Raw genomic sequence first — 22,596 nt, 5'->3', positions numbered from 1 at the left:
TTTTTTAGGGACCACCTCACATTTGAAGTCAGTTTGATGGGTCTATATGGCTGAAAATACTCAAAAGTGACACCATTCTAAAAAAAATGCACCCCTCAAGGTACTCAAAACCACATTCAAGAAGTTTATTAACAATTCAGGTACTTCACAGCAGCAGAAGCAACATGGAAGGAAAAAATGAACATTTAACTTTTTAGTCACAAAAATTATCTTTTAGCAACAATTTTTTTATTTTCCCAATGGTAAAAGGAGAAACTGAACCACGAAAATTGTTGTCCAATTTGTCCTGAGTACGCTGATACCTCATATGTGGGGGTAAACCACTGTTTGGGCGCACGGCAGGGCTTGGAAGGGAAGGAGCGCCATTTGACTTTTTGAATGAAAAATTGGCTCCACTCTTTAGCGGACACCATGTCACGTTTGGAGAGCCCCCGTGTGCCTAAAAATTGGAGCTCCCACACAAGTGACCCCATTTTGGAAACTAGACGCCCCAAGGAACTTATCTAGATGCATAGTGAGCACTTTGAACCCCCAGGTGCTTCACAAATTGATCCGTAAAAATTAAAAAGTACTTTTTTTTCACACAAAAATTCTTTTAACCTCAATTTTTTCATTTTCACATGGGCAACAGGATAAAATGGATCCTAAAATTTGTTGGGTAATTTCTCCTGAGTATACCAATACCTCATATGTGGGGGTAAACCACTGTTTGGGCACACGGCAGGGCTCGGAAGGGAAGGTGCGCCATTTGACTTTTTGAATGGAAAATTAGCTCCAATTGTTAGCGGACACCATGTCGCGTTTGGAGTGCCCCTGTGTGCCTAAACATTGGAGCTCCCCCACAAGTGACCCCATTTTGGAAACTAGACCCCCCAAGGAACTTATCTAGATGCATATTGAGCACTTTAAACCCCCAGGTGCTTCACAGAAGTTTATAACGCAGAGCCATGAAAATAAAAAATAATTTTTCTTTCCTCAAAAATGATTTTTTAGCCTGGAATTTAGTATTTTGCCAAGGGTAATAGGAGAAATTGGACCCCAAATGTTGTTATCCAGTTTGTCCTGAGTACGCTGATACCCCATATGTGGGGGTAAACCACTGTTTGGGCGCACGGCAGGGTTCGGAAGGGAAGGCACGCCATTTGGCTTTTTAAATGGAAAATTAGCTCCAATCATTAGCGGACACCATGTGACGTTTGGAGAGCCCCTGTGTGCCTAAACATTGGAGATCCCCCACAAATGACCCAATTTTGGAAACTAGACCCCCAAAGGAACTAATCTAGATGTGTGGTGAGGACTTTGAACCCCCAAGTGCTTCACAGAAGTTTATAACGCAGAGCCATGAAAATAAAAAAAAAAAATTATTTTCTCAAAAATGATCTTTTAGCCTGCAAATTTTTATTTTCCCAAGGGTAACAGGAGAAATTTGACCCCAAAAGTTGTTGTCCAGTTTCTCCTGAGTGTGCTGATACCCCATATGTGGGGGTAAACCACTGTTTGGGCACATGCCGGGGCTCAGAAGTGAAGTAGTGACGTTTTGAAATGCAGACTTTGATGGAATGCTCTGCGGGCGTCACGTTGCGTTTGCAGAGCCTCTGATGTAGCTAAACAGTAGAAACCCCCCACAAGTGACCGCATTTTGGAAACTAGACCCCCAAAGGAACTAATCTAGATGTGTGGTGAGGACTTTGAACCCCCAAGTGCTTCACAGAGGTTTATAACGCAGAGCCATGAAAATAAAAAAAAAAAATATTTTCTCAAAAATGATCTTTTAGCCTGCAATTTTTTATTTTCCCAAGGGTAACAGGAGAAATTTGACCCCAAAAGTTGTTGTCCAGTTTCTCCTGAGTATGCTGATACCCCATATGTGGGGGTGAACCACTGTTTGGGCACATGCCGGGGCTCGGAAGTGAAGTAGTGACGTTTTGAAATGCAGACTTTGATGGAATGCTCTGCGGGCGTTACGTTGCGTTTGCAGAGCCCCTGATGTGGCTAAACAGTAGAAACCCCCCACAAGTGACCCCATTTTGGAAACTAGACCCCGAAAGGAACTTATCTAGATGTGCGGTGAACACTTTGAACCCCCAGGTGCTTCACAGAAGTTTATAATGCAGAGCCGTGAAAATAATAAATACGTTTTCTTTCCTCAAAAATAATTATTTAGCCCAGAATTTTTTATTTTCCCAAGGGTTACAGGAGAAATTGGACCCCAAAAGTTGTTGTCCAGTTTCTCCTGAGTACGCTGATACCCCATGTGTGGGGGTAAACCACTGTTTGGGCACACGTCGGGGCTCAGAAGGGAAGTAGTGACTTTTGAAATGCAGACTTTGATTGAATGCTCTGCGGGCATCACGTTGCGTTTGCAGAGCCCCTGGTGTGCCTAAACAGTAGAAACCCCCCACAAGTGACCCCATTTTAGAAACTAGACCCCCCAAGGAACTTATCTAGATATGTGGTGAGCACTTTGAACCCCCAAGTGCTTCACAGACGTTTACAATGCAGAGCCGTGAATATAAAAAATCATTTTTCTTTCCTCAAAAATGATGTTTTAGCAAGCATTTTTTTATTTTCACAAGGGTAACAGGAGAAATTGGACCCCAGTAATTGTTGCGCAGTTTGTCCTGAGTACCCCATATGAGGGGGTAAACCACTGTTTGGGCGCATGTCGGGGCTCGGAAGTGAGGGAGCACCATTTGACTTTTTGAATACAAGATTGGCTGGAATCAATGGTGGCGCCATGTTGCGTTTGGAGACCCCTGATGTGCCTAAACAGTGGAAACCCCTCAATTCTACCTCCAACACTAACCCCCCCACACCCCTAACCCTAATCCCAACTGTAGCCATAACCCTAACCACAACCCTAATTCCAACCCTAACCCTAAGGCTATGTGCCCACGTTGCGGATTCGTGTGAGATTTTTCAGCATCATTTTTGAAAAATCCGCGGGTAAAAGGCACTGTGTTTTACCTGCAGATTTACCACGGATTTCCAGCGTTTTTTGTGCGGATTTCACCTGTGGATTCCTATTGAGGAACAGGTGTAAAACGCTGCGGAATCCGCACAAAGAATTGACATGCTGCAGAAAATACAACGCAGCGTTTCCGCGGTATTTTCCGCACCATGGGCACAGCGGATTTAGTTTTCCATAGGTTTACATGGTACTGAAAACCTGATGGAACACTGCTGCGAATCCCCAGCGGCCAATCCGCTGCGGATCCGCAGCCAAATCCGCTCCGTGTGCACATAGCCTAATTCTAAAGGTATGTGCACACACTGCGGAAAACGCTGCGGATCCGCAGCAGTTTCCAATGAGTTTACAGTTCAATGTAAACCTATGGGAAACAAAAATCGCTGTACACATGCTGCAGAAAAACTGCACGGAAACGCAGCGGTTTACATTCTGCAGCATGTCACTTGTTTCTGCGGATTCTGCAGCGGTTTTACAACTGCTCCAATAGAAAATCGCAGTTGTAAAACCTCAGTGAAATGCGCAGAAAAACCGCGGTAAATCCGCCATAAATCCGCAGCGGTTTAGCACTGTGGATTTATCAAATCCGCAGCGGAAAAATCCGCAGAGGAACAGAATACGTGTGCACATACCGAAACCCTAACCCTAGCCCTAACCCTAACCCTAGCCCTAACCCTAGCCCTAACCGTAACCCTAGCCCTAACCATAGCCCTAGCCCTAGCCCTAACTCTAACCCTAACCCTATTCTAACCTTAGTGGAAAAAAAAAATTCTTTATATTTTTATTGTCCCTACCTATGGGGGTGACAAAGGGGGGGGTCATTTATTATTTTTTTTATTTTGATCACTGTGATAGATTATATCTCAGTGATCAAAATACACTTTGGAACGAATCTGCCGGCCGGCAGATTCGGCGGGCGCACTGCGCATGCGCCCGCCATTTTGGAAGATGGCGGCGCCCAGGGAGAAGACAGACGGACCTCGGCAGGATCGGTAAGTATGATGGGGTGGGGGGGAGCACGGGGGGGGGGATCGGAGCATGGGGGGTGGGATCGGAGCGCGGGGGGTGGTGGAACGGAGCACGGGGGGGTGGAACGGAGCACGGGGGGTGGATCGGAGCATGGGGGGGTGTTTGATGCACGGGGGGGTGGATCGGAGTGCAGGGGGGTTGGATCGGAGCACGGGGGGGTGATTGGAGCACGGGGGGAGCGGAAAAGAGCACGGAAGAGCGGAGCACAGGATGGAGGGGAGCCGGAGCAGTGTACCGGACAGATCGGTGGCTTGGGGGGGCGATCGGCGGGGTGGGGTGGGGGCACATTAGTGTTTCCAGCCATGGCCGATGATATTGCAGCATCGGCCATGGCTGGATTGTAATATTTCACCAGTTTTAATAGGTGAAATATTACAAATCGCTCTGATTGGCAGTTTCACTTTCAACAGCCAATCAGAGCGATCGTAGCCACGGGGGGGTGAAGCCACCCCCCCGGGCTGTACTACCACTCCCCCTGTCCCTGCAGATCGGGTGACATTGGAGTTAACCCTTTCACCCAATCTGCAGGGACGCGATTTTTCCATGACGCCACATAGGCGTCATGGGTCGGATTGGCACCGACTTTCATGACGCCTACGTGGCGTCATGGGTGGGGAAGGGGTTAAAACTTTGAATTTTTATGCCCTTAAATCAGAGAGATATGTCACACAAAATAGTTAATAAATAACATTTCCCACATGTCTAGTTTACATTAGCACAATTTTGGAAACAATTTTTTTTTTGTTAGGAAGTTATAAGGGTGAAAAGTTGACCAGCGATTTCTCATTTTTACAACAAAATTTACAAAATCATTTTTTTTAGGGACCATCTCATATTTAAAGTCACTTTGAGGGGTGTACATGACAGAAAATATCCAAACTTGACACCATTCTAAAGACTACACCCCTCAAGGTGCTCAAAACCACATTCAAGAAGTTTATTAACCCTTTACGTGCTTCACAGGAACTGAAACAATGTGGAAGGAAAAAATGAACATTTAACTTTTTTTTGCAAACATTTTACTTCAGAGCCATTTTTTTTTTCACAAGTGTAAAAAGAGAAAATGAACTACAAAATGTGTTGTGCAATTTCTCCTAAATATGCAGATACCCCATATGTGGGGGTAAACCACTGTTTAGGCGCACCGCAGGGCTTGAAAGAGAAGGAGCACCGTTAGACTTTTTCAATGCAGAATTGGCTGGAATTGAGATCGGACGCCATGTCGTGTTTGGAGAGCCCCTGATGTGCCTAAACAGTAGAAACCCCCCACAAGTGACCCCATTTTGGAAACTAGACCCATTACGGAACTTATTTAGGTGTGGTGAGCACTTTGAACCCCCAAGTGCTTCAAAGAAGTTTATAACGCTGAGCCGGGAAAATAAAAAATCGCATTTTTTTACACAAAAATGATCTTTTCGCCCACAAATTCTTATTTTAACAAGGGTAACAGGAGAAATTAGACCATGAAAGTTGTTGTGCAACTACTCCTGAGTACGTCGATACCCCATATGTGGGGGTAAACCGCTGTTTGGGCGCACCGCAGAGCTTGGAAGAGAAGGAGTTCGGTTTGATTTTTTCAATTGGAAAAGGAATTGAGATCGGATGCCATGTCGCGTTTGGAGAGCCCCTGGTGTGCCTAAACAGTGGAAACCCCCCACAAGTGACCCCATTTTGGAAACTAGACCCATTATGGAACTTATCTAGATGTGTGGTGAGCACTTTGAACCCCCAAGTGCTTCACAGAAATTTATAACGTGGAGCGGTGAAAATAAAAAATCCTTTTTTTCCCTCAAAAATGATTTTTTAGCTCGCAATTTTTTATTTTCTCAAGGGTAACAGGAGAAATTGGACCTCAAAATTTGTTGTCCAGTTTGTCCTGAGAACGCTGATACCCCATATGTTGGGGGGGACCACTGTTTGGGCACACATCAGAGGGGAGTTAGGACCGGTCACGCTAGCCGTCCACAACATGGGTAATTATTGCTTTTAACTTTCCTGTTACTGTGGCTTACTTTGAGGATATTGTTAAGCCCTATTGGACTGACTATTAATGCTTTTGGGTCATTTGGTGTGGGCGTGATTGGGAGCAATGGAGGCCACTTGACCTGCTTTGCTCCATATAAAGCCCCCCCCCCCCGTTTCCCTTTATACTAATACATGATTTAGTTAGTCTCACCAACTCATTTGGTTATACCTCTTTTGCATATACTGTACCGCAGTTATTTGGGATATTTGACCCAGCATATTACACTATGTGAACCCATTGTCTAGGCATAGTGCACCGTTCCTTACTTACATTGGAATTTTGTCCTACACCTCTTATTTTCATGCCGTCATTTTATGTATTGATTGCTCTGTTGAACTGTAAATACGCACTATAACAGTTCTGTTTATATCTTACTTCATATTTAATAAAGTTTTTTCACGTTTGTTAAATATTGGCATGCTCTTTGACTCATTTTTCTCCTGTTATATTAGGGTTTTTAACAAACCTGTGGCTTTCAGTCACATGGAAAACCCAGACCGGAAATCTGTGACTGCCATGCACACCTATGGACTTCATCCGTCTCCATGCACAACCTGGAGAGAACACACAGCAATCCCTACCTGTGACACAAGTCACTGCCTCACAGTAGATTGAAGATGGTGAAGATCAAGCTCTTAGATTTGACATGTGTAGGAGGGAGCAATCTTTTATGTGAGCACAACTGCATAAAAGAGGGCTGGCTGCTGTGCTGACAGAGGGTGGAGTAGGGTGAACACGACAAGCTGCTGGACTGAGAGAGGTGCAGATGGAGATGTTACGGTGAATAAAGAAAGATGGGGTGTGCTTGGTATCTAAGATCAGTCAACAACAGCAGGCATGTGTTACGGAACTGCAGCACAGAACTAGGAGAGAAGGGGGAAAGCTGACCCTGCACTAAGACTAGGCTGATACCCTACGATGGAGTGGGTGACCCATTCCTTGCAAATAGACCCACCAACGATCCTAGTTTAAACTCAGCGAAGACCTATAGATAAGGGGAAGGAGGTCCCTAAAAGATCTAAGGACTGGACTCCATAGATCGTTGTTGCGGAGATACGTGGCACCTATGGTTCCATCTGTTGAGCCTCCTGCCCCGGTTTTGGTGGAGGGGGAATTGGAGTATATTGTGGAGAAGATTTTGGATTCTCGTGTTTCTAGACGGAAACTCCAGTATCTGGTTAAATGGAAGGGTTATGCTCAGGAAGATAATTCCTGGGTTTTTGCTTCTGATGTTCATGCTTCCGATCTTGTTCGTGCCTTTCATGCGGCTCATCCTGGTCGGCCTGGGGGCTCTGGTGAGGGTTCGGTGACCCCTCCTCAAGGGGGGGGTACTGTTGTGAATTCTGTGGCTGAATTCACTCCTGTGGTCACAAGTGGTACTGCAGCTTCTGAGCTTCCTCCCTCAGGTGTTCTGGTGAGCTTGTTAACTGCTTCATTACTTAACTCCGCCTGATGCTGCTATCCTTGCTCCTTGTCAATGTTTCAGTGTTGAATCTGAGCTTTTCCTGATTGTTCCTGTGACCTGCTGCTCTGTATAGCTAAGTGCTTTTTGCTTTTTGTTGCTTTTTTTCTGTCCAGCTTGTCTTTTGTTTTGCTGGAAGCTCTGAGACGCAAAGGGTGTACCGCCGTGCCGTTAGTTCGACACGGTGGGTTTTTTTTTGCCCCCTTTGCGTGGTTTTGCTTTAGGGTTTTTTGTAGACTGCAAAGTTCGCTTTACTGTCCTCGCTCTGTCCTAGAATATCGGGCCCCACTTTGCTGAATCTATTTCATCCCTACGTTTTGTCTTTTCATCTTACTCACAGTCATTATATGTGGGGGGCTGCCTTTTCCTTTGGGGAATTTCTCTGGGGCAAGTCAGGCCTATTTTTCTATCTTCAGGCTAGCTAGTTTCTTAGGCTGTGCCGAGTTGCCTAGGTAGTTGTTAGGCGCAATCCACAGCCGCTTTTAGTTGTGTTTAGGATAGGATCAGGTGTGCAGTCTACAGAGTTTCCACGTCTCAGAGCTCGTTCTTGTATTTTTGGGTATTTGTCAGATCACTGTGTGCGCTCTGTTCGCTAAGCACACTGTGTTTCTGGATTGCCTTCATAACACCTGTCATTAGCAAACATAACAGTACAAGGAGCCCAACTAATGATTCTCAATAGAGGGAAAGAAAAAGTTCTGACATCATTTTTTTTTTTTTCTGCTCTGTGTTCACTTTTTTTTTTTCCCCCTAGACATTTGGGTGATTCTGGACACAGGTGTGGACATGGATATTCAGGGTCTGTGCTCTTCAATGGATAATCTCGTTATAAATGTACAAAAAATTCAAGATACTATTGATCAGAAATCTATGTTAGAACCAAGAATTCCTATTCCTGATTTGTTTTTTGGAGATAGAACTAAGTTTCTAAGTTTCAAAAATAATTGTAAGCTATTTCTGGCCTTGAAACCTCATTCTTCTGGTAATCCTATTCAACAGGTTTTGATTATTATTTCTTTTTTGCGCGGCGACCCTCAAGACTGGGCATTTTCTCTTGCGCCAGGAGACCCTGCATTGAGTAGTGTCGATGCGTTTTTCCTGGCGCTCGGATTGCTGTACGATGAGCCTAATTCAGTGGATCAGGCTGAGAAAAATTTGCTGGCTTTGTGCCAGGGTCAGGATGATATAGAAGTATATTGTCAGAAATTTAGGAAATGGTCAGTACTCACTCAGTGGAATGAATCTGCGCTGGCAGCTTTGTTCAGAAAGGGTCTCTCTGAGGCTCTTAAGGATGTCATGGTGGGATTTCCTATGCCTGCTGGTTTGAATGAGTCTTTGTCTTTGGCCATTCAGATCGGTCGACGCTTGCGCGAGCGTAAATCTGTGCACCATTTGGCGGTACTGCCTGAGGTTAAATCTGAGCCTATGCAGTGCGATAGGACTATGACTAGAGTTGAACAGCAGGAATACAGACGTCTGAATGGTCTGTGTTTCTACTGTGGTGATTCCACTCATGCTATTTCTGATTGTCCTAAGCGCACTAAGCGGTCCGCTAGGTCTGCCGTCATTGGTACTGTACAGTCCAAATTCCTTCTGTCCATTACCTTGATATGCTCTTTGTTGTCGTTTTCTGTCATGGCGTTTGTGGATTCGGGCGCTGCCCTGAATCTGATGGATTTGGATTATGCTAAACGTTGTGGGTTTTTCTTGGAGCCTTTGCGGTGTCCTATTCCATTGAGAGGAATTGATGCTACACCTTTGGCCAAGAATAAACCTCAATACTGGGCCCAGCTGACCATGTGCATGGCTCCTGCACATCAGGAAGTTATTCGCTTTCTGGTGTTGCATAATCTGCATGATGTGGTCGTGTTGGGGTTGCCATGGCTACAAACCCATAATCCAGTATTGGATTGGAATTCCATGTCGGTATCCAGCTGGGGTTGTCAGGGGGTACATGGTGATGTTCCATTTTTGTCGATTTTGTCATCCACCCCTTCTGAGGTCCCAGAGTTCTTGTCTGATTATCAGGATGTATTTGAAGAGCCCAAGTCCGATGCTCTACCTCCGCATAGGGATTGTGATTGTGCTATCAATTTGATTCCTGGTAGTAAATTCCCTAAAGGTCGATTATTTAATTTATCCGTGCCCGAACACGCCGCTATGCGCAGTTATGTGAAGGAATCCCTGGAGAACGGACATATTCGCCCATCGTCATCACCACTGGGAGCAGGGTTCTTCTTTGTAGCCAAGAAGGATGGTTCGCTGAGACCGTGTATTGATTACCGCCTTCTTAATAAGATCACTGTTAAATTTCAGTATCCCTTGCCATTGTTATCTGACTTGTTTGCTCGGATTAAGGGGGCTAGTTGGTTCACTAAGATAGATCTTCGTGGTGCGTATAATCTGGTGAGAATCAGGCAAGTAGATGAATGGAAAACTGCATTCAATACGCCCGAGGGTCATTTTGAGTATCTAGTGATGCCGTTCGGACTTGCCAATGCTCCATCTGTGTTTCAGTCTTTTATGCATGACATCTTCCGTGAGTATCTGGATAAATTCCTGATTGTTTACTTCGATGACATTTTGATCTTCTCAGATGATTGGGAGTCTCATGTGAAGCAGGTCAGAATGGTTTTTCAGGTCCTGCGTGCTAACTCTTTGTTTGTGAAGGGATCAAAGTGTCTCTTCGGTGTGCAGAAAGTTTCATTTTTGGGGTTCATCTTTACCCCTTCTACTATCGAGATGGATCCAGTTAAGGTCCAAGCCATCCAGGATTGGATTCAGCCGACATCTCTGAAAAGACTGCAAAAGTTCCTGGGCTTTGCTAATTTTTATTCATCTGTAATTTTTCTAGCATTGCCAAACCATTGACCGATTTGACCAAGAAGGGTGCTGATTTGGTTAATTGGTCTTCTGCTGTTGTGGAAGCTTTTCAGGAGTTGAAGCGTCGTTTTTGTTCTGCCCCTGTGTTGTGTCAGCCAGATGTTTCTCTTCCGTTCCAGGTCGAGGTTGATGCTTCTGAGATTGGAGCAGGGGCGGTTTTGTCACAGAGAGGTTCTGATTGCTCAGTGATGAAACCATGTGCTTTCTTTTCCAGGAAGTTTTCGCCCGCTGAGCGTAATTATGATGTGGGCAATCGAGAGTTGCTGGCCATGAAGTGGGCATTCGAGGAGTGGCGTCATTGGCTTGAAGGAGCTAAGCATCGCGTGGTGGTATTGACTGATCATAAGAACTTGACTTATCTCGAGTCTGCCAAGCGCTTGAATCCTAGACAGGCCCGTTGGTCGTTATTTTTTGCCCGCTTCGACTTTGTGATTTCGTACCTTCCGGGCTCTAAAAATGTGAAGGCGGATGCTCTGTCTAGGAGTTTTGTGCCCGACTCTCCGGGTTTATCTGAGCCAGCGGGTATCCTCAAGGAAGGAGTCATTGTGTCTGCCATCTCCCCTGATTTGCGGCGGGTGCTGCAAAAATTTCAGGCGAATAAACCTGATCGTTGTCCAGCAGAGAAACTGTTCGTCCCTGATAGGTGGACTAATAAACTTATCTCTGAACTTCATTGTTCGATGTTGGCTGGTCATCCTGGAATCTTTGGTACCAGAGAGTTAGTGGCTAGATCCTTCTGGTGGCCATCTCTGTCACGGGATGTACGTACTTTTGTGCAGTCCTGTGGGATTTGTGCCGGTCCCAAAGAGGCCTTGGACACATATTTCGATGGATTTCATTTCTGACCTTCCCGTTTCTCAAAAGATGTCAGTCATTTGGGTGGTCTGTGATCGCTTTTCTAAAATGGTCCATCTGGTGCCCTTGGCTAAATTGCCTTCCTCTTCTGATTTGGTACCTTTGTTCTTTCAGCATGTGGTTCGGTTGCATGGCATTCCTGAGAATATTGTTTCTGACAGAGGTTCCCAGTTTGTTTCAAGGTTTTGGCGAGCCTTTTGTGGTAGGATGGGCATTGACCTATCCTTTTCCTCGGCTTTCCATCCTCAGACTAATGGCCAGACCGAACGAACCAATCAGACCTTGGAAACATATCTGAGATGTTTTGTTTCTGCAGACCAGGATGATTGGGTGTCCTTTTTGCCGTTGGCTGAGTTCGCCCTTAATAATCGGGCCAGCTCGGCTACCTTGGTTTCTCCATTTTTTTGCAATTCTGGGTTCCATCCTCGTTTCTCTTCAGGACAGGTTGAGTCTTCGGACTGTCCTGGTGTGGATTCTGTGGTGGATAGGTTGCAGCAGATCTGGACTCAGGTAGTGGACAATTTGATCTTGTCCCAGGAGAAAGCTCAACTTTTCGCTAATCGCAGACGCCGTGTGGGTCCCCGACTTCGTGTTGGGGATCTGGTTTGGTTATCTTCTCGTCATATTCCTATGAAGGTTTCCTCTGCTAAATTTAAACCTCGTTTTATTGGTCCGTATAGGATTTCTGAGGTTCTCAATCCTGTGTCTTTTCGTTTGACCCTCCCAGACTCCTTTTCCATACATAATGTATTCCATAGGTCGTTGTTGCGGAGATACGTGGCACCTATGGTTCCATCTGTTGAGCCTCCTGCCCCGGTTTTGGTGGAGGGGGAATTGGAGTATATTGTGGAGAAGATTTTGGATTCTCGTGTTTCTAGACGGAAACTCCAGTATCTGGTTAAATGGAAGGGTTATGCTCAGGAAGATAATTCCTGGGTTTTTGCCTCTGATGTTCATGCTTCCGATCTTGTTCGTGCCTTTCATGCGGCTCATCCTGGTCGGCCTGGGGGCTCTGGTGAGGGTTCGGTGACCCCTCCTCAAGGGGGGGGTACTGTTGTGAATTCTGTGGCTGAATTCACTCCTGTGGTCACAAGTGGTACTGCAGCTTCTGAGCTTCCTCCCTCAGGTGTTCTGGTGAGCTCGTTAACTGCTTCATTACTTAACTCCGCCTGATGCTGCTATCCTTGCTCCTTGTCAATGTTTCAGTGTTGGATCTGAGCTTCTCCTGATTGTTCCTGTGACCTGCTGCTCTGTATAGCTAAGTGCTTTTTGCTTTTTGTTGCTTTTTTTCTGTCCAGCTTGTCTTTTGTTTTGCTGGAAGCTCTGAGACGCAAAGGGTGTACCGCCGTGCCGTTAGTTCGGCACGGTGGTTTTTTTTTTGCCCCCTTTGCGTGGTTTTGCTTTAGGGTTTTTTGTAGACTGCAAAGTTCGCTTTACTGTCCTCGCTCTGTCCTAGAATATCGGGCCCCACTTTGCTGAATCTATTTCATCCCTACGTTTTGTTTTTTCATCTTACTCACAGTCATTATATGTGGGGGGCTGCCTTTTCCTTTGGGGAATTTCTCTGGGGCAAGTCAGGCCTATTTTTCTATCTTCAGGCTAGCTAGTTTCTTAGGCTGTGCCGAGTTGCCTAGGTAGTTGTTAGGCGCAATCCACAGCCGCTTTTAGTTGTGTTTAGGATAGGATCAGGTGTGCAGTCTACAGAGTTTCCACGTCTCAGAGCTCGTTCTTGTATTTTTGGGTATTTGTCAGATCACTGTGTGCGCTCTGTTCGCTAAGCACACTGTGTTTCTGGATTGCCTTCATAACACCTGTCATTAGCAAACATAACAGACTGGGTATAAAAAAACAGGTCACCTTCTAATAGGAAACACAGAGAAGGCTGCAGAAACAAACTGAAAACAGAAACAAAAGATAGCAGAACCAGAGATCCCAGAACTGCACAATATCAAACTCAGAAAGCTGTCAAAGCACCTAGCCAGAACTCTAGTGGATTAACACTGTTGTCCAGCAAGGAATGGGAGGCAGGTGCTGGGTAATAAAGGGTGATACAATCACCTGACCTAAGACATCCCAGCATCAGGGGAAAAAGACCAGCAGCCAGAAAACCACAACAAGATGGCGGATGGTAAAAACAGATTCTAACAGTACCTCCCCTTTTAAGAGGATCCTCCGGATCCTCTTGGTCGCGCCTTATTCGGAAATCTCCTGTGAAAAGCCTTAATCAGCCTTGAGGCCGAGACGTCCTCAGCTTTCACCCAGGAATTATCCTCGGGACCGAAACACTTCCAGGACACGAGATACTGCAAACTTCCTCTGTGCCACCTGGAATCTAAAATGCGTGAAATCTCCAACTCACCGTCCTCATCAACTGGAGGAATCATTGGCATAGGCTCTCTATCTGGTGTGTCAACTTTCTTCAGTAAAGGTACATGAAAAACTGAATTAATTCTCCAGGACGAGGGGATGTCTAATCTCACCGCTGCCAAGTTGACCACCTGAATCACTTTGAAGGGTCCTACAAACTTAGGCCCCAGTTTTTTAGAAGGGATCTTCAAAGGCAGATTCCTGGAGGACAACCAGACCATGTCCCCAACTGCAAACAATGCCTCCCTTCTTTTCTTGTCAAAATATTTCTTTTATTTGCCTTTTTCAGATTATGGCGTACATTGGTCCAAACCCTGTCCAAATTTACAGAAAAACTCTCCTCCTCAGGCACCACTGCCACAATGTTTGAAAATGGACCAAAAGATGGATGCCTCCCTGTATAGCAAAAAAAAAGGAGAACACCCAGCCGAGGAAGATGTATGATTATTAAGAGCAAGCTCAGCTAGTGGTAGATATTCCGACTACATCTCCTGATTGTCTGCTACAAAACATCTCAAAAACTGCTCGACATCCTGGTTCTTCTTTTCGGTCTGTCCATTGGACTCCGGATGATAACCTGACGAAAATGACAAATGAACCTTTAATCTGTCACAAAAAGCATGCCAAAAGCGAGCCACAAACTGTGGTCCTCTATCGAAAACAATGTCCGTGGGAACCCCATGGAGCCTGACAATCTCTTTCACAAATGCCTTAGCTAGAGTCTTGGCGCAGGGTAATTTATTGAACGGGACCAGATGATACATCTTACTAAACCAGTCTACAACAACCCAGATGACAGAAAAACCCTCAGAGACTGGCAGATCGGTGATAAAATCCATAGCAAGATGTGACCATGGCGAACTAGGAACCTCCAAAGGGCACAGCAACCCTGCAGCCAGGGCATGTGAGGCCTTCTGCCTAGCGCACACCATACACTAACGCACCCACTTGATGATTTCTCTTTGCCACCCTGACCACCAGAAACTTCGACCAATTGACCTTCTAGTTTCCGAAATCCCTGGATGACCTGCCAACCGACACTCATGACATTCAGCAAACAAAGCTCTCCGCAGGGCTCTAGGCACAAATAATTTACCATACGGAGTGTTAGTTGGTGCAGCATTCTGGGCCTCTAGGATGCTACTCTCCAACTCAGAACCCAATGCTGCCATCACCATCCTCTGCAAAATACATTCCTCCTTCTCAGTATTAATGGTTGGAGAGAAACTACGAGACAAAGCATCCGCTTTAACATTCTTTGTCCCAGGGATATATGTGACGGAGAAATGAAACTGGACAAAAAAACAGCGCCCACCTAGCTTGACGGGCATTCAAACGTTTAGCAGCATCCAGATATATCAGATTCTTATGATCAGTAAAAACCTGTATCGGATGTCTAGCCCACTCCAAAAAATGTTGCCAATGCTCAAACGCGAGTTTAATAGCCAGGAACTCTCTGTTCGGGCTCCCCCATTCTTAGGCCGTTTACACACTATGTGCCTTATTGGGTCTGTATTAGCCACTCAATTGTTATCATAGCAGGGTTCTGTACATTTTTTTCTCTGCAGATTCGGCTCATGCATGCGTTACTTGTGATGCCTGCTTCCTTTGATGTACTAATAAGTGGCTACCTTTCTAACTATAGTTGGATTTGGTTTATTGTTGCAGCGGTGCAATGTAGTGTGGCTTATTGCTATTTAGAGTTTTCTATTGTATAACACCATTTATTTTTATAGCATGGATTTTTGCACAGGTATTATTGTTATCTGCATATATTTATCTAATTGTCATCAGCATTTGCTGTTGGAATTGTGTACACTATTCTTTGTACCAGTTACAATATATTATAATGATTTATTTATATAGCACCATTGATTCCATGGTGCTGTACATGAGAAGGGGTTACTTACAAGTTACAGATATCACTTACAGTAAACAAACTAACGATGACAGACTAATACAGAGGGGCGAGGACCCTGCCCTTGCGGGCTTACATTCTACAGGATTATGGGGAAGGAAACAGTAGGTTGAGGGTTGCAGGAGCTCCGGTGTTGGTGTGGCGGTAGCTTCGGTAGTGATGAGGTGGCAGCGGGGTCAGTGCAGGTTGTAGGCTTTCCTGAAAAGATGGGTTTTCAGGTTCCGTCTGAAGGATCCGAATGTGGTTGATAGTCGGACGTGTTGGGGCAAAGAATTCCAGAGGATGGGGGATATTCGGGATAAGTCTTGGAGGCGGTTGGATGAGGAGCGAATAAGTGTGGAGGAGAGAAGGAGGTCTTGGGAGGACCGGAGATCACGTGAGGGAAGATATCGGGAGATTAGTTCAGAGATATATGGAGGAGACAGGTTGTGGATGGCTTTGTAGGTCAGTATTAGTAATTTGAGCTGGATACGCTGAGGGAATGGGAGCCAGTGAAGAGATTTGCAGAGGGGGAAAGCAGAGGAGTAGCGAGGAGAGAGATGAATTAGTCGTGCAGCAGAGTTAAGAATGGAGTGGAGAGGTGCAAGAGTGTTAGCAGGGAGGCCACAGAAAAGGATGTTGCAGTAGTCAAGGCAGGAGATGATGAGGGCATGCACAAGCATTTTAGTAGATTGACGGTTGAAGAAAGGATAGATTCTGGAGATATTTTTGAGCTGGAGGCGACAGGAGGTGGAAAGAGCTTGGATGTGTGGTTTGAAGGACAGGGCAGAATTGAAGGTTACTCTGAGACAGCGGACTTCCGGTACGGGGGAAAGCATGATGTCATTGATTGCGATAGATAGGTCAGATAAGGAAGATCTATGGGATGGAGGAAAGATGATGAGTTCAGATTTGTCCACATTGAGTTTGAGGAAGCGAGAGGAGGATGATATGGCTGATAGGCACGCTGGGATTCTGGACAGCAGAGCGGTGACGTCTGGGCCAGAGAGGTAGATCTGAGTATCATCAGCATAGAGGTGGTACTGGAATCCATGGGACTTTATGAGTTGTCCCAAGCCAAGTGTATAGATTGAGAAGAGTAGGGGTCCTAGAACAGAGCCTTGGGAGACTCCAACAGAGAGAGGGTGGGATGAGGAGGTAGTGTGGGAGTGGGAGACGCTGAATGTGCGGTTGGAAAGGTATGAGGAGATCCAGGATAGGGCGAGGTCTTTGATGCCAAAGGGGGAGAGGATCTGTAGTAAGAGGCAGTGGTCAACGGTGTCGAAAGCAGAGGACAGGTCTAGAAGGAGGAGTACAGAGTATTGTCCATTAGCTTTCGCGGTAAGTAGGTCATTAGTGATTTTGGTCAGGGCTGTCTCATTTGAGTGATGGGGCGGAAACCAGATTGTAGATTGTCAAAGAGCAAGTTAGATGAGAGGTGGGAGGAAAGTTCAGAATGGACGTGCTGCTCCAGGAGTTTGGAAGCGAATAGGAGCAGTGATATTGGGCGATAGCTGGACATAGCAGTTGGATCGAGGGTTGGCTTTTTAAGGATAGGTGTGATTGTGGCATGTTTGAAAGCAGAAGGGAAGGTGCCAGAAGATAGTGATAGGTTGAAGAGGTGGGTTAGGGATGGGATAAGTGTGGTGGTGAGGTTGGGGAGGAGGTGGGACGGGATGGGGTCGAGCGCACAGGTGGTGAGGTGCGATTTGGAGAGGAGACAATTAAGCCCCCCATCAGTGATGTTGGATAGGGAGGTTATAGGGTTTGGGCATTGGTCTGGTATACAAAGGGGTTGTGGTGGTTGAATAATGAAGACTTGCCTTGTTTGGTCGATCTTATTTTTAAAGTGTGTGGCAAAGTCCTCAGCAGAGATGGGGGAGGTTGGAGGGGGCAGTGGGGGGCGGAGGAGGGAGTTAAAGGTTTTGAATAACTGTTTGGGGTTGTAGGATAGGGAAGATACGAGGGTTGTGAAGTAGACCTGTTTAGCAGAGGTGAGAGCAGATTTAAAAGCGAGTGTTGCATGTTTGAATGCAGTGAAGTCATCTTGCAGGTGTGTTTTCTTCCAACGCCGCTCTGCAACCCTGGACACTTGCCGAAGCTTTTTAGTTGTGTTATTGTGCCAAGGTTGTCTATTGATACGTCGCACTCTGCCATAGAGAGGGGCAATTGTGTCAATATCTGATGTGAGAGTGGCATTGCAGAAAGCAGTGGCACTGTCTGTGTTGTGGAGTGAGGATATGGATGCCAATGGTAGGATAGAGTCAGAGAGTGTGTGGGTGTCTAGGTGTGCAAGGTTTCTGCAGGGGTGCGCATTTTGCTGGACATGGATGACCGGTGGGGAGGACAGGGATGAGAAGGTGAGCAGATGGTGGTCGGATAGAGGGAGAGGGGAGATGGTGAAGTTAGATAGAGAGCAGAGACGGGTGAATACCAGGTCTAATGTATGTCTGTCTGTGTGGGTGGCTGCGGAAGACCACTGAGTAAGTCCAAAGGATGAGGTAAGGGACAGAAGTTTGGAGGCTGTTGACTGAAGAGTATCAATGGGGATGTTGAAGTCACCAATGATGATGGTGGGAATGTCAGCAGAAAGTGAAGAAGCCAGGTGGAGAATTGGTCAACTAAATAATCTCTCTCCTCGCTACACTCCTGCTTCCCCTCTTTGCAAATCCCTTCACTGGCTCCCAGTTTCCCAGCGCATCCAGTTTAAATTACTAACACTGACCTTCAAAGCCATCCATAACTTTTCTCCTCCGTATATTTCCACACTAATCTCTCAATATCTTCTCACATAATCTCCGGTCCTCCTAAGACCTCCTCCTCTCCTCCACGCTTATTCGCTCCTCACCCAATCGCCTCCCAGACTTCTCCCGAATATCACCCATCCTCTGGAATTCAGTGCCCCAACACGTCCAGTTATCCACTACTTTTGGATCCTTCCAAAGAAACCTGAAAACCCACCTCTTCAAAGAAGCTTACAGCCTGTAAAGACCACACCATTGGAGCTACTGCAACCCTCGACCTACTGTCACCTTCCCCATAATCCTGTAGAATGTAAGGGCGGGGTCCTCTTCCCTCTGTATCAGTTTTGTTTACAGTATTGCTAGTTTTGTTTACTGTAAGTGATAATTTGTATTTTGATGTAACCCCTTCTCATGTACAGCACCATGGAATTAATGGTGCTATATAAATTAATAATAATAATAATAATGCTGTATGAGTTTTTTGGTGTTTAACAACACTTAATTTTTGTTTACCACATTTTTCATATTCTGAACAGGAATACGTCTTCTCCCCTGTGTGTATTCTCTGATAATGTGCAATCTTTGCTTTTCCATGTCTTTTCAGAAGAGACAAAATTACAAACATTTACAGCACAATCATGTGAAGAGTCCAATTATGTCTCAGCAATACCAAGTACATCAATGTTTGCCACCACCATTACCAATGCTTCAAGCTCTCCCATTTCGCACACTTTGAATGTGGAAATGTGGATGACTACTTTCAGGAATGCAATTTCTTGAAATTTTATGGGCACATTTTTCTTCCCTGTTGTCTTATAGAACATGCCTTTAATGTGTTCTACATTGCACAAGCCGAAGTCCAAAGAACACTGCCTTGGAGGTCCTTCCCTTTCGTTGCACAGCTTGATTTTTAAAAAAAATTAGTCTTAAAGATCTTCCACTTACACCTATTCTGTTAATGGTTCCCACATATACCTCAACAACAAGAGACAGGAAACCATTCTCTTGAGGCACCATATAATTCTGTATCTGGTTATAGAGTACCTTATAACCACCACTGTCCAATCCTATCTCCATTACCATCCCCAGCAACTATCTCAGCTGTTCTCTTTGCTGTTAGGGTGAGACGTATCCACTAGGGTTTTTATTTCAGAGTCTTACATCCTTCCATCATCATTACTCAATTTGTCAATTTTGCTTGGATGCAAAGAAACAGGTATGACCTTCCCTTTCTTATAACCCCTTGTAGTCTCTCCCTCATTATGTTAACCCAGCTACTTGCCTGCTACTCCGGACCTACTTATCCACCCTCCATGTCTACCCCAGTAATTGCTTGCTTGATATTCTCAAAATTGTCAATCACCTTGCTGAGAGCTGTTTCAGGCAGAATTCACCTGAAAAAGATGTTGGGTGTACATACCCTAAAAGTTATCAGATGGACAACTTTTTTATATCTGCCACAACGGTATTCACCATGAAGCTCCTGCTCAGATTAATGTAGTAAGCTTTTTACTTAAAGAAATCTCCAATCTTGATTATAAGTTATTAAAATGAATCACAATGAATGCTAATAAAAAGCAGATAAATATTGAGTGCTTAACGGTTTTTAACTCTTGGTCTCAACTCCTGTTTCTTTTTAACTCATTTATTCACGCGTCACTTAGTTCAGCAATCCCACACTAGTCTTCTACTTTTAGTTAAACAGATGAGAAAAAGTAAAGGAAACCTGTCCTCAGATTCATCCAGTCCAAATCACGAGCTGCATGAATTAGACACTGGCTTTGCTACTGCAGGCAAGCTTTACTCTGAATTTCAGCATTTCAGAATAAACATATTTTGAAAAGCCGGCTGTGGATGAAATGTCCCGAGTGACTGGTCCAATGCGGTCCTTGACTAGCTTCTCCCCGTCCCTCATGTGATTGACAAGTCTTTCCCTATGTACACACATAGGGAATCACATGTCAGTCACAGGGGTCAGGGAGAATCATGCCAAGGACCGCATCAGACTAGCCAGCTGAGATACACAGTCCCCAGTTGGTCTCTTGAATATTGTTTACTCTTAAAGTCCACAGCATTTCTGGATGCCAATGGCTGGTTCATGCAGTCTGTGTGTTGGACTCACTAGGTGAGTTGGATCTTCTAAGCCCCATGTCCAGGTGTGTACATGGGCCACTGACATCAGTGCAGCAGCTTTGTGGAGCACGCAGAACACGGACAACTCAGGGACTGGAGACTGCAGGTAGACAGGTGGAATGCTGGAAACCGCTGGCAAGCGAGAGACATCCAGGAAACCAGAGGCAAGCAGGTGGGAGACATTCAAGAAACCCGCATGCTGGCAAGTGGAAGATGTCCAAGAGACAGCAGATAAGTATGCGGGAGACATCCAGGAAACCTCAGGCAGACAGGCAAAGTACAGGAGACTGCAGAGAGCGGCTGAGCAAGTCAGAGTCTAGCAACACTGAAGTCTTGCTAAAGGCCTGGAAGGCACAGACAGACAGGTGAAGTTGTGGAGACCACTAATAGGAACTGTGCACAGACAAACTAAAAGTCATACTAAAAGGTCTTAATTTCAACACACACATTGGTGTCTCGTGACTCGTGAGGCCTTATATAGGACTTGGAAGTTAAACATCTGGGAGCAAGCCGGGCTACTTGCAAAGCCTGATGAGGAGCACAAGAAGGTCTAGTAAGTTGGACCTTATTAATTATCTAACTATCAGATATCTTGGTAAAACATATTTTATTTTGTGTTTTTTGATGTCTAACAACACTCAAACTCCTGTTAAAATATTTCCTACATTCTAAACATGAAAATGGGTTCACACCTGTCTGCGTCCTCTCATGGTTGCTGAGGTGAGATTTAATGGTAAAACAATTCCATCATTCTGAGCATGAAAATGGCTTTTATCCTGTGTGAATCCTCTGATGTGTAAGAAGATGTAATTTCTGTTGAAAACATTTCCCACATTCACAACATGCATATGGCTTCTCACAGGGTGTGACTTCTTTGATGTGTAATAAGATTTGATTTCTGAGTGAAACATTTTCCACATTCTGAACATGAAAATGGCTTCTCCACTGTATGAGTTCACTGATGTCTAACAAGATGTAATTTCTCATTAAAACATTTCCCACATTCTGAAAAGGAGTATGGCAGCTCTCCTGTGTGAGTTCTCTGATGAGCAACAAGATGTGATTTACTGTTATAACTTTTGCCACACTGTGAACATGAATTTGGTGTCCATCCTGTGTGAACTCTCTGATGTCTAACAAGATATGATTTCTTGGTATAACATTTCTCACATTCTTTGCATGAATACGGCTTCTCCCCTGTGTGTGTTCTCCTGTGTGTAACTAGACTTGATTTTTGCGTAAAACATTTCCCACATTCTGAACATGAAAATGGTTTCTCCCCTGTGTGACATATTTGATGTCTAACAAGACTTGATTTAGCTGTAAAACATTTCCCACATGTTAAACATGAAATTGACTTCTCCAGTGTGTTACTACTACTCCAGTTGTCACTTTTACTTTGCCTAACAGTCTGTAATGAATCAGGAGTTAGACCCTGTTTAAAGGAAATGGATGATACATTTTTGCTGTAAAGGGTTGAAGGTATATCTGTGATAATGGTGTGCTCTTCATATGTAGCTTGTCTGATACCAAGATCATCTGCTGTAAAATATGAAGATATTAGATGCCCGTTGGATCTTCTGGCATAGTCACCTGTCAAGAAAAAAAGCAGATTTTTAATATTTTTTCAATCAAATAACCCAAAAAATTATACTACTATTTTAGAATTTTTCTATATGAACGTTTCTATAGAAATTGAAAATCATATAGCATTGTTGGTAACCCCGCCCGCCCACCCCCCAATCTAACAGTAGACTTGGGGTAAGGACCAGTAGATGATTATTTTTTAGGCCACCAGACTGCTCTCTTTATTTTTTTCACTTCTCAGTTGAAGTCATCTGCTTCAGAAGTTCATGTTTCATTGTGTCTTAATAACTTCTAAAAATAATAGTCCTGAACAATTGATACATTTTAGTGCTTAGCTAAAAAAGTAAAGCAAAAACAGCAAATGTTCGAGATCACTTAGGTTTTTATCAGACATGGTTACATAAAATATGTACACACACCATCACATTACATACACTGCACACCCTACATACACACACTATACACCACTTACACACAGCCACTATACATCATACTTAAACCATATACTACATACACAATAAACACTGTATATAAATTATACACACCAGAAACAGAACACACCTAACATGCACTATACACCCTGCATAGACTACATACAATATATACAGTACCTTGCATACACACTGATACTACACACCATGTATG

General features: G+C 44.7%; 1 pseudogene; it reads right to left on the bottom strand.

The window, feature by feature from the left end:
* The window catches only part of LOC138666557 (zinc finger protein 850-like), a 141,290-nt pseudogene that overhangs the window by 114,820 nt on the left and 3,874 nt on the right, over positions 1-22,596 (bottom strand).

Source organism: Ranitomeya imitator, chromosome 2 (assembly GCF_032444005.1).
Source record: "Ranitomeya imitator isolate aRanImi1 chromosome 2, aRanImi1.pri, whole genome shotgun sequence".
In the NCBI taxonomy this organism is placed as follows: domain Eukaryota; kingdom Metazoa; phylum Chordata; class Amphibia; order Anura; family Dendrobatidae; genus Ranitomeya; species Ranitomeya imitator.
This window is presented reverse-complemented; position numbering and strand designations above follow the sequence as displayed.